This window comes from Petaurus breviceps, unplaced genomic scaffold, assembly GCF_028583685.1.
Source record: "Petaurus breviceps papuanus isolate PSGF00001 unplaced genomic scaffold, PetGlider_PUasm1.0 40, whole genome shotgun sequence".
NCBI classification, from domain to species: Eukaryota; Metazoa; Chordata; class Mammalia; order Diprotodontia; family Petauridae; genus Petaurus; species Petaurus breviceps.
Genome location: NW_027186315.1, coordinates 2,212,815 through 2,227,380, shown reverse-complemented (window position 1 = coordinate 2,227,380; position 14,566 = coordinate 2,212,815). Strand labels below are relative to the sequence as shown.

The 14,566-nt window shown below is 35.5% G+C and overlaps 1 pseudogene; it reads left to right on the top strand.

The window, feature by feature from the left end:
* Window positions 1-1,050: 1,050 nt before the first annotated feature.
* Window positions 1,051-2,165, top strand: LOC138170866 (sideroflexin-3-like; annotated as a pseudogene).
* Window positions 2,166-14,566: the final 12,401 nt, after the last annotated feature.

Below are 14,566 nucleotides of genomic sequence, written 5' to 3'. Positions count from 1 at the left end.
AAAGAAGCATCTCCACCAACTTCACTTCCATCTCCTATTCAGATCCTGAAGAGCACATTTCAGTAACCTGTCACCAAGATTCTTAGGTATAATCAGTGCCCTGTAAATGATTAGACATTTAAACTGATCCTCTACATCCATCATTCAGTGGAGAAACTACTCTGGAGATGGGCTCACCTTCTTCTTTATTTAAGAGATCTCCACACCAACAACTATTGACTGCCACCAACAAGAAGATAAGTGTATAAGTGGTAATGGTGTCAGAAAACCCCACAACAACACTTTTGCTTCTAACACAGTATTCATAGCCATCATCTAAGAAACAACTTCTCTAGAGAAGGGGAATGATACCTCACCCCCAACTGTTAGCCAACTGCCACACACAGTGCAGGCAAACAAATGTAAGTGAAATAGCTCTTCCTGAAAGAGAGAATATAAGGCACCATCAGGATATTGACCACTATCTCCCCTCAGACACTTATGGGAAGGACTGCCTAGAAAACTTAAACTTAAGAGCATTGAGAATAATATTTTCAGCCCAGTGCCCTCAGTCATTATTTCTGGAAAGCAACCCCAGTAAAGATACAGTGTGGCATTTGCTCCTGTATTGGCTAAAGCAAGGGTGGTAAGTCTTTGCATGTGGCCTTTTGACTGGGGCCAAATTGTACAGAACAAATCTTTTTTTATCAAAAGATTTGTTCTGTGAAGTTTGTATTTAGTCAAAAGGCCAAACTTAAAGACCCAGAAGGCCACATGTGGCCTTGAAGCTACAGCTTCCCCACCCCGGGACTAGAGGTATAGCTACTAAAGACTCAGAAAAGTTCTTCTCACCAAAGTTCTTGGCTCAGCAAGATGGTTAAAAATCAGAAACTAAGAAAAGACATTAAAGAGGTATTGTCATCAGTCTTGCCACTATATCCAAAGGGCCATGCGATTTTTCTATTCTGATTTGCAGCTATAACTTTACATATGTGTAATCATCAACATTAAAATATGAACTCCGAATCCAGAGCCATGACTTCAACATGGTCACCTTGGCCTGGTCAAAAGATGGGTGAATTTCTTCTAGACATCAATATTCATGATCCTTAATGGGACCAGGCCACCTTTGTGGGATGAGTTAAGCATTTATTCACTGTCAACAACCCCTTAAATCTTCTACTATCTTGAGATAAACTTCATACTGCCCAAACCACTGTGGAGAACTAATGAGCAGGGATCATGACCCTGGGGTGACTAAAGATGATCTTAGGAAGGCCAAGTATAACTATGACTCAGCCTTCCACCCTGACAATGGGGAGAAGTTTTATTCCAATGGAAGAAGTTCAGTGCCAGCCCAAGCTCCCATGAATGTGATTATCAGTGACTGCATGCTCACCTTCTAAAGGAACATTTCAACTGTGGTGTTCTGGCAGTTTGTGAACCAGTCCTTCAATGCTGTTGTCAACTATTCCAATAGAAGTGGAGATGTAACAATTACTGAGAGGCAGTTGGCAGCAGCTTACATGAGTGCTACCACTGGGGCTGTGCTCACTGTTTTGGGATGCAAATCCCTCACTAAACATCTTCCTAGCCTGGTTAGCCACTTCATACCATTCACGGCTGTGGCTGCCACCAAATACATCAACATCCCCCTGATGAGACAGAGGGAAATGCTGGTAGAGATGCCTCGGACTGATGATTTGGGGCACAGGTTGTACTATTCTTCAAAGAAGGCTCAGCTGGGCATCTTCCAGGTGGTGAAATACTGGATCTGCATGCTCTTGTCTGCTATGACCATAACCCCTCTGATTATGAATGTGTTGGAGAAAAAAGATTTCTTGAAGTGAAGGGCATAGCTCTTGGGCTCCATGTAAGCAGGGCTGGTTGGCTTGTCTGTTGTTTTCCATTCTCCTGTGCTGTGCACTTTTCCACCAGAAGAGCTCCATTTCTGTGAACTGCTGGAGCCTGAGCTCAGAGCTCAAATCAAGGAGCAGAGCCTTGATCTGATTTCAAGGAGCTCATTTTCTTTTTTTGAAAGTATCAGGTTTATTTGGGTGCAAACATTTTCAACATTGGAATCACTGCTGATAGTAGTTGGGAGAAGGGAAAAAAGATGATAGGAGAGCAGAATACTAGGTAATAAGGGTAATACTGAGGTTGTTTATTTTAACAAGGGACTCTGAGGGGAGTATGTGAATATATATCAGATTTTATTTGTATGAGTCTGGCACATCCATGCTTCTGTGGGTCCTCATGTGGGATTCTGTTGGTATCAGAGCCAAGACAGTCCTGGATCCTAGGAGCCCATCTCATGAACAGTTATTTTCTGTACTTTCAACAGTGCATTTCAAATTCATTGAAAGCCTCTTCCAGCCCATAATTTGATACCTTCTCCAACCTCAGTCCAACCTTGGCCTCTGGCCTCTGAAGTTAGTAGTGATAGGAAATGAATAGTAGAGGTAATCTGTTTGTGTGTGTGTGTGTGTGTGTGTGTGTAAACTTTTCATCATTCATCTCAGATAACACAAGACACTTACTTTCATGCTTGGGTTTGGCTGTGGTAGAGAAGAGGCAGCTCAGAGCTACCTCTCCCACTGAAAGCCCTTCTTACCTAGTAGTCTACTCTCCTATCATCTTTTTTCCCTTCTTCCAACTACTACCAGCAATAATTCCAATATTGAAAATGTTTGCACCCAAATAAACTTGATACTTCCAAAAAAAGAAAATGATCCCCTTGAGATCAGAAACTCTTACTTTCCTAGTTGTGTCATCAGTGCTTAACAAAGTGTTTTACACATAACAAATACTTAATACTTTATTCTTCCATTGATTCTCTTTCTTAAGTCATCTATGTTAATTCCCTATATTTGTTTTGCATATCTCACCTCATAATTCACTTCAAAAAAACTTAGATCATTTGTTGTAACTATACTAGTTTCTTTATTTCTACATTTCAAATGACTGACATGATTCTCCACCTGGTCCTCCTTTCCTCTAGTCCCAGATGAAGATGCTGTCCTTCTCTTTGCCAGTTGCCAACATCTCCTCTTGCCTTCCATCTCCTCTGAGAGTTTACTCATAGAATTATCATATGATCATAAATTTAAAACTGGAAGTATCTGAATCCCTTCAATTTACAGATTAGGAAACTGAAGTTCGGGAAAGTTAAGAATTGTGTCCATGGTCACAGAAGAATTTAATTTCAAAAGTCAGAATCAAAGTTGTTGTTTTTTTTAAATTTTACCAAATTCCTACTTTGATCATTCTCTTTGTTGCTCTCTCTCTGTTGCCCTCTGTCTCTTTCTATCCTTCATTCTCTTTCCTCAATTTCTCCTTATATAAAAGCTCTTTGCATTCTGTCTAGAAAAATGAACAGATCTTCTATTCTTAAAACAAAGAAACAATAACAAAAATCTCTGATTAGTTCACATAAACTCCCCAACATATCATACTATATCTCCACTACCTTTTACAAATAAATTTCAAAAAAAAATTTCTATACTCATTGCCTTCATTTTCTCACCACCTACTTATTTGTCAACCCCTTATAATATAGCTTCAAATTTCATCACTCAATAAAAATGGTCCCTCCAAGTTTAGTAAATATCTCCTAACCACAAAAGCAACTTTGCTCAGTTCTCTTCCTTAACATTTGTACAATATCTATCACTGTTCAAAAACACCCTCTCTTCCCTGGGGATTTGTCACTTTGCTTTATTCATATAATCCTCTTAAGCCTGTTGCCCCACTTCTTTTCTGTCTCTTCTGCTGAAGCATCATGTATGCATCATACCCTTCAATCCAACCCACAGGTGTTGAACTGAATGTGAATTCTTCCTTTTATTATGAATTTAGGTCTTTATGCATTTTTTATTTCCTTAAAAACAAATTCTTTGTATTATTGAGTAACTCAATGCCCATTACTACTACAGCTAAAAAGAAAGCCTTTTATTTTGTTTTTATAGAGAACTCTAAGAAGCACATGTAATTATTAAATTAATTCTGTGACCTCAATATCCCAATTTGTATCCAGTTCCCCTTTTGTCCAATTCAACCAATAACCAGACACCAGAAGAATTATTTTCTAATTTTGGCGGCAACTGAATTCATTACTATAAATACAAGTTACATTTTCTTTTAAAAATAAAAAGTGCCTTCTTTCCTTCTAATGCCTTAATTCAGAATAGTTCCTGGCTCTATGTACTGTCACCAGAAAGAAATTATGTCAATCTCTTTCAAAACAAAATAAAAAACAGTCTACATTCTAGACAATTTTGGTCACCAGCAGTTTTTGTTTGTTTGTTTTTACTTCATCTTATTCTACACCTTTGTAATTATACAGACTAACTGGCATGGTAAGGGGAGAAAGTAAGGCAGTGAAGAAAGAGAATGGGGATAAATAGAAGAGGAATGGTGGAAAAAAAGAGAGACAAAAAGAAAGAAAGAATGAATTTGAAAAGAGTCTACATAGATAATAAAAGAAAAGATCAGTAGCTTTATTACTACCTTGTTAGATTACATATACATATATAATATGCATATTATACATATAATATATACACATTTTAAACAATCTATAGAAAACATTATTGCACGAGCATCTTTCTTGTTTTTATTTATATATTAACATGTTTATTAAAATAAATATATTATAAATTCAAAATGAAAATAAAATTTAAAACAAAGCCATATACAAACAATACCTATGCTTGCTTTTGACTGTCTTCCCCAGTACTTGGCATACTGCCTGACACATACTAATTAATCACTTAATTAATGCATTTTTATTTAACATGATTACTTTAGAATGATTCTGTTATTCATACTTTGTCATCTCTCTTTCTGGTTTCAAGTCAGTACTCCCTGGTCATTCTTCTAGTAGGAACTTTTCTCAGTTAAACCTCTGGTTCTCACTTTACTGAAAAAAGTGAAGTAACAAAAATGTTTTCCATCTTTATTCACTTTCTTATTTGTAGCACATGATACATCATGAAATGACCTTTTCTTTTCCCAGAATATTTATTTTTTAAGATTCAAAGTTATAGATTAAACATTTTCTCTACAAATCTCCCCTTAATGAAATTCATTTTTAGTCATTCATGTATCATTTCATTATACATTTTTAAAATGCCAACTCTGTGCAAAGGACCATGCTAGGTGGTGGGTTCACAAAGACAAAAAAGAACAAAGCATTGTCCATAGTAAACTTACAGTCAAATCAGAGAGTTGATGATATATACATATAGCTATACACACATACACATATACACATAGATACATGTAAACATTCTATAAGGAAAAAAAAAACACACAACTTACTTGCTACTTCCTCAAAGAAACTTCCCTTAATCCCCCTATATAACCTAAATCAAATTTCCTATAAGACTTTGATAGATATCACGTTCATCATTTATATTCTGTCATCTCATTCATACACACACACACACACACACACACATATACAACTCTTCTTTTTAGATTAAAAATTCCAAAAAGGCAAGGACAGCCATTTCCATCTTTAACTAATCCTAACAAATCACACAGTTGGCACTTAATTTGTATTCAACTGAAACCAGTAAAATTACAATTCTATTTAAGTTTCAAAAGTGTAAATTTACGTGATAATGGCATAATATGCAATTTCTGAAAAGTTTAGTGAAAATGAGTTGCATCCTTTAAAGAAAAAAGTATTTCAATAGACAAACTGTGTTGTGTAACATTCACTCTCCAACTCAATTTAAAGTTTATAATGCTTTTATGCAATCTAATAAAGGAAAATTTAATATCATGTAGCAAATATTTAAACATGGGATGAAACATTATCATACTTTACTTCCATTATCCAAGTAAATTGTTTTATGTGTCAAGGAAAGTAGGTGTTGGAAAAAGGAAAATTAAATTTAAGGGGATAAATGCAATTAACACAGGGTGCTCATAACAGATTAAAATGCCAAACCTACCCATGATAAATTTTAGCATCTAGTTTTGCAACTACAGTAAAATTAACTCCTCTTAACCTACATAGTTTTAAAAAGAGATTTCAAATTCTGAATTGAAGTAGCAACTCTAAAGTAATAAAGCTTAAAACAATCTCCAGGAAAATTTCTCATGCACATTATTGTCCTTTTTGTGTCACTTTTGGGAAACAAAGTTGAATAGCTTACTATCAAATTAATCTAAGATTAATATGGTTAAACTCTATAATGATTTAAATGTCCCTTTAGAATAAAAGTTCTAGCTTTTTGGAGTCAATATGGCAGAGTAGAAGGAGGACCTCCCAGCTGCTCTGGCTTCCACCTTCCCCAATCCATGTAAAAAGGGAACTCTAAACAAACTTGGGAACTGCAGAACCCACAAAATGACACATAAGAGTTAACCTCCCCCTGACAACAACCCTGCAGGCCAGCAGGAATTGGCCATGGCAGTGCTCTGGGAGCCCAGCCCAGCCCCACAACTGAGGCTTTAGCCCCAGGGCAGGCCTGACCAGCCATGCTTAGAGGGACTCCAGATCAGCAGCAGCTGTGGCTGTTTCCAGATATATCAACACATAGATGCGAAGGGCAAAGTGAGAGGTAAGGGCAGTCTGGACTTTGGGACCCAGTAAGTGGGAGTGCATGGCATTAGCCCCCAGGGCAAGGGACCAAGAAACCCCTGAGACACCAGCACAGCCAGCCAGCGCCACATGGCACCTTCAGCTCCTGGCCTCCAGAGTGTAGGGGGACCAAGCACCAGTCTGAGGGGTAATCGATCTTGCTTTAACCTTCTTGGATCTGGATTACAGTCTAGGGTAGAGGTCCTGTGGTGTGTGTCCAGCTTGCCAGAGGGTGTGGAGAAAACCCTAGCATTTGGGACAAAAGCTCATCTGTCTGGTGGCAGAATCCTACTGTGGCAAAAAGCCCAGGAGTCAAGTGCCTGAGGGGCAACATGGCAAAGCAAAGGAAACAAAGCAGATGAAAGGTCCAACATTAGACTCCTATTTTGGGGACAAAAAGGAGCAAAGCATGGAACAGGAGGAAGACAGTGAAGTCAGAACTCCTGAACCAAAAGCTTCAAAGGAAAATACGAGCTGGTTACATGCCATAGAGAACCTTAAGAAGAATATAAGAGACGTGGAGGAAAAATTGGGAAGAGAAATGAGAACAATGCAAGAAAATTACAAAATGAGAGTGAACAGCCTGACTGAGGAATATAACACCTTAAAAAATAGATTAACTCAAATGGCAAAAGAGGCTCAAAAAAGCGATGAGGAGAAGAATGCCTTAAAAAGCCGAATTTGCCAGATGGAAAACGAATCTCAAAAGCTCAATGAGGAGAATCATTGCTTCAGAATTAGATTGGAGCAAATGGAAGCTAATGCCTTTATGAGAAATCAAGATGCTGTTATACAGATCCAAAAAAATGAAAGAAGAGAAGGCCACGTGAAATGCATCATGAGAAAAACCACTGACCTGAAAAATACATCCAGGAGAGGTAATGTAAAAATTATTGGACTACCTGAAAGCCATGATCAAAGTAAGAACCTGGAAATCATCTTCCAGGAAGTTCTCAAAGAAAACTGCCCTGATTTTTTAGAATTACAGGGCAAAATAGAGGTTGAAAGAATCCACAGATCACCTCTTGAAAAAAGATCCCATAAAGAAAACTTCTAGGAATATTGTAGCCAGGGTCCAGAATTTCCAGATTAAGAAGAGAATATTACAAGCAGCCAGGAAGAAACAATTTGAATATTGTGGAAACACAATCAGGATAACCCAGGATCTGGCAGCTTCTACATCGAGGGACCAAAGGGCTTAGAATATGATATTCCGGAGGTCAAAGGATCTGACATTAAAATCAAGAATCACCTACCCAGCAAAATTGAGTATCATGTTTCAGGGAAAAATACGGTCATTCATAGAATGGATATAGATGACTTTCAAGCATTCTTGATGAAAAAACCAGAGTTGAATAGAAAATTTGACATTCAGATACAAGAAGCAAGAGAAGCATGAGAAGGTAAACAGGGAAAAGAAATCATAAGGAACTTATAAAAGTTGAACTATTAACATTCCTACATGGAAAAAAAATAATTGTAACTTATGAAACTTTTCTCAGAAGTTGAAGGGAAAAAAAAATATATATATGTATATACATATATATGTCTCTATGTGAGGGTATATAGCCATATTAATACATATGTGAATGTGTATATATATATATATATATATATGTTTACAGGTATATGTAGATAGAGGGCACAGGACCAATTTAACAGGAAGGGATGATACTTAAAAGGTGAAATTGAGAGGTGAGAGAGGAATATAATGAGAGTTGATGGGGAGAGACAGAATGGGGTAAACTATCTCATATAGAAGAGGCAAGGGAAAATGGTTACAATGGAGGGGAAGAATAGGAAGGCAAAAGGGAATGGGTCAACCTTATTCCCATTGCATTTGGCTTGAGGCAGGAATGAAATACACACTAAATAGGGTATCTCACCCTCCTGGAGAGTAGGGGGGAAGGGGATGAGAGGGGGGATGATGGAAGGGATGGAAGTTGGAAGCACCAACTTTTGAAAAGGGACAGGATCAAAGTAGAGAATAGAACAAGTGGGAGGTGGGATGGGAGGGAGGGAAATTTAATCAGTCTTTTACAATATATCTATTATGTTATTGTTTTGCATTAGCCACATATGTACAACCTATACTGAACTGCTTATCTTCCCAGTAAGGGTGGGTGACAAGGGAGGAAGGGAATGAATTTGGAATTCAAAGTTTTAAAATCAAATACTCCAATATATATATATATATGTATTAATACTATTTTACATGTAATTAGGAAAGAAGATATACAGGCACTGGGGCACATAGAGATCCACTGGAAAAGTCAAAAGGTGTATGGGATAGAGAGCAGATTGGAGGACGGGATATCCCGTGGGACTGCTATTTTGGGGCAGTGGATAGGGGAAAAACAGAAAAAAAAATTTAACTCAAAATCTGGTGGAAATGAATGATGTAGATAAGAAGTTAATACAACTTTTGAAAAATAAAAAAAAACAATTTAAAAAAGAATAATAGTTCTAACTAAAGCTAATTTGTTTACTCTGTAAATTTGTCTAATTTTTTGATAGTTTTAAGCGAGTTATCTATGTCAGTATCTCTGAACAATCTTTTTTTTAAAATTTTTATACCTTTTTAATGTATGGGCAACATGGTATGTATACATGAGACTGTGTTAAAAATCTTTGTGTTTGAATATGAGTCACCTCAATTACATTAGATTACTGTGATTTTCCTGTCTCCCTACATAAGTAGTCATGATGTTATATGTTATTCTTATTTAATTTATATTAAAAACTTTTATTTATCACTTTTCACATGTCCTATGAAGATCATTTAATCAATATTCTGAATGTGATGCTTGAAGATTCTACTTACAAAGAATGTTATCAGTCAATTCTAGTATAATTGTCCACTCTGTCAATCCCGTGAATACCTAGGGGGAAGGCTATTTTGGGGCCATTCAAACTGTTAGATATGGTCCACCTTATATTGAGTCAGACTTTATCTCTTTATACTTTCCAACTTTTCTTCCTAGTTTTTATCTCTAGAACAATAAAGAATTATTAAATAAGTAGTTATTAATTCCAGCATCTAAGCTCTATTCCAGAGAGTCACAATTTCCCCAATATATCCTTTTATTTCCAAGGCAATTTGTCTAATAACTTGTAGCTATAGTGTACTGTATCTGATAGCTATTCTCCTATATTTCTTTTCTTAGAAAAATTGTTCAAGAATCTCTCTGTACTCATTGACTACACTGCATTACTTATTATTCTTACTAGTTGTAACCATTCTGGCCTCTGGCTTCCAGTCTTATCATTCAGGTGGTGCTATTCTCTTCAAAGTTACAAAAAAAATCAAAAAGCCACTTCTCAAACCTTATGTGTCTTTACCTTTCTTCAGTATTTGATGTTATTTACCACATTCATTATGAGGACTCTCTCCTCTTTACTGGATAATAATATCACTCTTCAGTAACTGTGAATATATGTCAAAGCTTTGTCCTGAGCGCTCTTTTTTTTCTGCACATTCCCAGTTCTTGTCCATATCAGTACTAAGGATTTTGTTATCTCTGTGCAAATTAATCCAAAATCTATACATATTGTCCAAGACTCCCTCCTGAGCTACAGTCACAAACTGGCTAGTGTATGTTTGTACTCCTCATACATAGATATTCTGACCTCAACATGTCCAAAAAAAACCTCTGTCTCCTCCATACCTCCTCTTATTCTGTTTCTCTTTTTCTAGTAAAGATACCTTCATGGTCACCAAATTTTAAATGTTAATGTAACTCTAAATTCTCCCTCTGCCTCACATCACACAGCAAATCTGTTGCCAAGTTATATAATATCTATTTTGCCAAATTCTCTCTTATGTATTATATTCTCTCACAAATTGCTCTCCTCATTCAGTTCCTCACCACCTGTGTCCTGCACTATTTCAATGGCTTCCTAATTAGCCTGCCTGAGTCAAGTGTCTCTCCTCTCCATTTCATTGTCCACCCAGGTGCTGAAGCAGTTTTCCTAAAACATTTCTGACCTCTTCTAAATAAAATCAATGACTTCCTATCACATCAATGACAATCGAACATTTACAATTTTTCCAAAATTTGGCTCTGTCTTACCCTTACCAACTTTTTATATATATTCCCCAATAAGTCCCAAAAGGTCCAGTCATTCTGGCTGACCTGTTATTACTCATATATGACCCATCTCCCTTCTTCATATTTTTTTTCACTAATGATCCTCCATGCCTGCAATGCATGGAAGATATTTTTCCTTCCTACCTATATCTCTTGGAATCCTTCATTTCCTTCAAGACTCAAATCAAATTTTTCTTTTTTGTTTTTACCCTTAATAGTAATTTTTCTAATTACTTATAAAGATAGCTTTCAACATTCATTTTCTAAGATTTTGAGTTCCAAATTTTTCTCCACCCTCCACAATACAGCAAGCAATATGATATAGGTTAAATATGTATAAGCATGTTAAATGTATTTCCACATTAGTCATGTTGTGAAAGAAGAATCAGAACAAAAGGGAAAAACCAAAAATAAAAAGAAAGAAAAAGTGAAAAAAGTGAAAATAATGTGCTTCAATCTCTATTCAGACTCCATACTTCTTTCTCTGGATATGAATAGCATTTTCCATCATGAGTCTTTTGGAATTGTCTAGGATTACTGTATTGCTGTGAAGAGCTAAGTCAATCATAACCAATCATTGGAGAATGTTGTTGTTACTGGGCACAGTGTCCTGCTGGTTCAACTCACCATCAAAACATGAAAAGTCTTGCCAGGTTTTTCTGAAATCAACTTGCTCATCATTTATTATAGAATAATAGCATCCCATTACAGAGGCAAGCCACATCTTCAAGTCATAACACAAGTGATGGGCATCCCATCAATTTCTAATTCTTTGTCACCACAAAAAGAGCTGCTATAAATACTTTTTTACATGTGGGTCATTTTCCCTATTTTATAATCTCTTTTAGATATAGACTAGTGACAACTGATAGATGAAAATGCAAAGTTTGGTTGTCATGGACATAGCTCCACATTGCTCCCCAAAATGGTTGGATCAGTTCACAAGTCCAAGAAAAACGCGTTAGTTGTTTGAATATTCCCACATCTTCTTCAACATTTATCTTGGACCTGTTTTGTCATGTTAGCCAATCCAAGGTGGTACCTCACAATTATTTTAATTTGCATTTTTCTAATCAATAGGGATTAAGAGCTTTTTTTTTTCATATGACTATATATATCTTCAATTTCTTCCTCTGAAAATTGCCTATTCATATCCTTTGACCATTTATCAATTGAGGAATGACCTGCATTATTATAAATTTGACTCAGTTCTTTATGTATTTTAGAAATGAGGCTTTTATGAGAGACACAGGGAGTAAAAATTATTTCCCAGCTTTCTGCTATCCTTCTAATCTTAGCTGAATCAGTTTTGTTTGTGCAAAAACAATTAATTTAATATAATCTAAATTATCCATTTTGCACCAATTTAAACTTTATTGCATGAAACCTTGTTCTCTCATTCAGAGGCTAATACCTTCCCACCATCACCACTACAATGTTTTCTTTGTATTAAATATGAATTTCTATTCCCCCACTAAAATGTAAGCTTTTTGATGGTGAGAACAGTTATACATTTTACATATTTATTTTTATATCTGCCTACTATTTTTATCACATAATAGGCACTTGAAAATGTGTATTCATTGAATTGTTGATTGATGGAATTGCAATATGTTCATGAATCTTATTTTTCTTTGAGTTCAATATAGTCTGTCAATATTTCTCTTAAAGCATTACTGCATAAATTAAAAAAAATGTACTATATTGTTTCAGACAAATGTGGAGTTGCCCTTGGTGTGAATTCTATTTCTCTATTAATGCAGTATAAGGTTATAATAGTACATTTGGCTTTCACCAAGATTAATTAATGTATATTGACCCTGTAGTCAAGTAAAACTACTGAGTCCTTTTCATATGAACTGATGTTCAGCCATGAGTCTCATATCTTATATTTGTGCCATTAATTTTCAGAAAATTAAGTGCAAAAATTGTACTTTTTCTTTTAAATTTCTTCTTATTAGGTTTATCCAAGTCCCTGTCAAAAGCACTTTAAATTCTAAATATATTGTTCAATGTGCTAACTATCCTTCCCAATACTGTGTCATTCATGAATTTGTTAAGCATAATATATCAAAGCCTCTATTCAAGTGAATAATAAAATTATTAAATGAGACATGGTTTTAAATTGAATCGTGCAATATGACATTAGTTATCCCCTTCCTGGTTGATATTAATTCATTAATCATTATTTTTGGGATAAAGGCATTTGACCTAGGAATAGAATTTGAATGAGGTAATCTACATGTTTCCATTTGGTTTCCCCATCTAGATATATGAGTTTAACCACCTGCAAATCTATTGTAACACATTATCCAGGCCGTATTTTTCCATCTTATCCAAAATGATACCATGATTGACATTATTAAGTGCCATATTGAAATCCAGATATAGTTTATCTATAACATTCTTCTAACCTATTACCATCAACAATGCTTTATTAACAGTGTTCTCTCCTCTACCACTCCCATGAAGATCATGGGTGGCTAAGAGTTAATAAACATAACCTATGTTTGAAAGGATCCATCCTGAGTTAGAGGCAAAAAGGAAGAGGCAGCTGAAAAACATATCATGATAAAGAAATAAAAAATAAACACATTGAATTAGGCAAAAAACAAATAATAAAAAGTAAAATGAGTTTCATAAAATTTCTACTTTCATCAAGGTAGTAAAGGCAGTATCTTGTAAAGATCAATGGCAAATATGACACATAGTCTGACTGCTTTTCTCTGATCCTTTAAAGTAGCGCTGCTGAAAAACATTGATGACTTCTAGCAATTTATTTATTCCAATATAACATGTTATCATAACTATGCAAAGAGGGGAATTTCTCCTTCTAAGTTTTGGAAGTTCCCCTGTAGTCAGACTGAGTCCATGATTGTATTTCCCTTGTAAGTTGTCCATTCCAATCAGATCAAGAACCAGTCCCTTATTTTATTGTCTTGCTTAGAAAAAAAAAAAAAGCCTGTCAGGGCATGTATTTTGATGATTTATCTGAGGGCAATAGGAAGGAGTTTAAGTTATGACTTTATTTCTTTTATTATTTATTTATTTGTTTATTTATTTATGTATTCAGTCAGGTTATGATCAGGAATTGCCATTGAAGAAATATTCTGTCAGAACCAAGGCCAACAAAAGCTGAGAGATGAAATTCAGATTAGCAAACAGTTATATTAGGCTTGGAGGCATATTTAGTGGCCTTAATATAATGTAGAAATTATGAAAATTTTAGTCCACTCTCAACAAAACCAAGGTAATGGGGAATGGAGTCAAGATGGTAGAGTAGAAAATGTACTCAGCTGAGCGCTCCCAACTTTGCCCACCAAAAAACTTTAAAATAATACCTTGAATCAAATTCTGGGGTGGCAGAGCCAACAAAAGTTCAGAGTAAGACATTCTTCTTGCCCAAGAAGTTAAGAAAGAGAGATCCATAATGTAGGGGTGGAAAAAAATATTTCAAGCAGACAGAAAGTAGTGATTCCAATACAGTGGATGCACAGTAAGGATAACAAAATATTTAGGAGTTACCACATAAAAGGAACGGAGTGCTTGCAATATGATATTACAATAGGCAAAAGATCTGGGATAATAACCAAGAATAACTGACAGCAATTCTTCCAGGGGGAAAAAAAAAACAACGATATGTAAGGAAATAGAAGACTTTCAAACTTGCCTGATGAAAAGACCAGTGTTGAATAGGAAATGTGGCTTTCAAATGCAAGAATAAAAGGAAGTATCAACAAGTAAACATGAAAGTAATATCATAAGGGACTCTATAATGTTTAACAGTGTACCATTCTATATGGGAAGATGACACATGTATCTATAAGAACTTATCATCAAAGCAGTTAAAATAATTATACATAGAAAAGGGAGACTGAAGTCAGTTGATAATATTGGGATA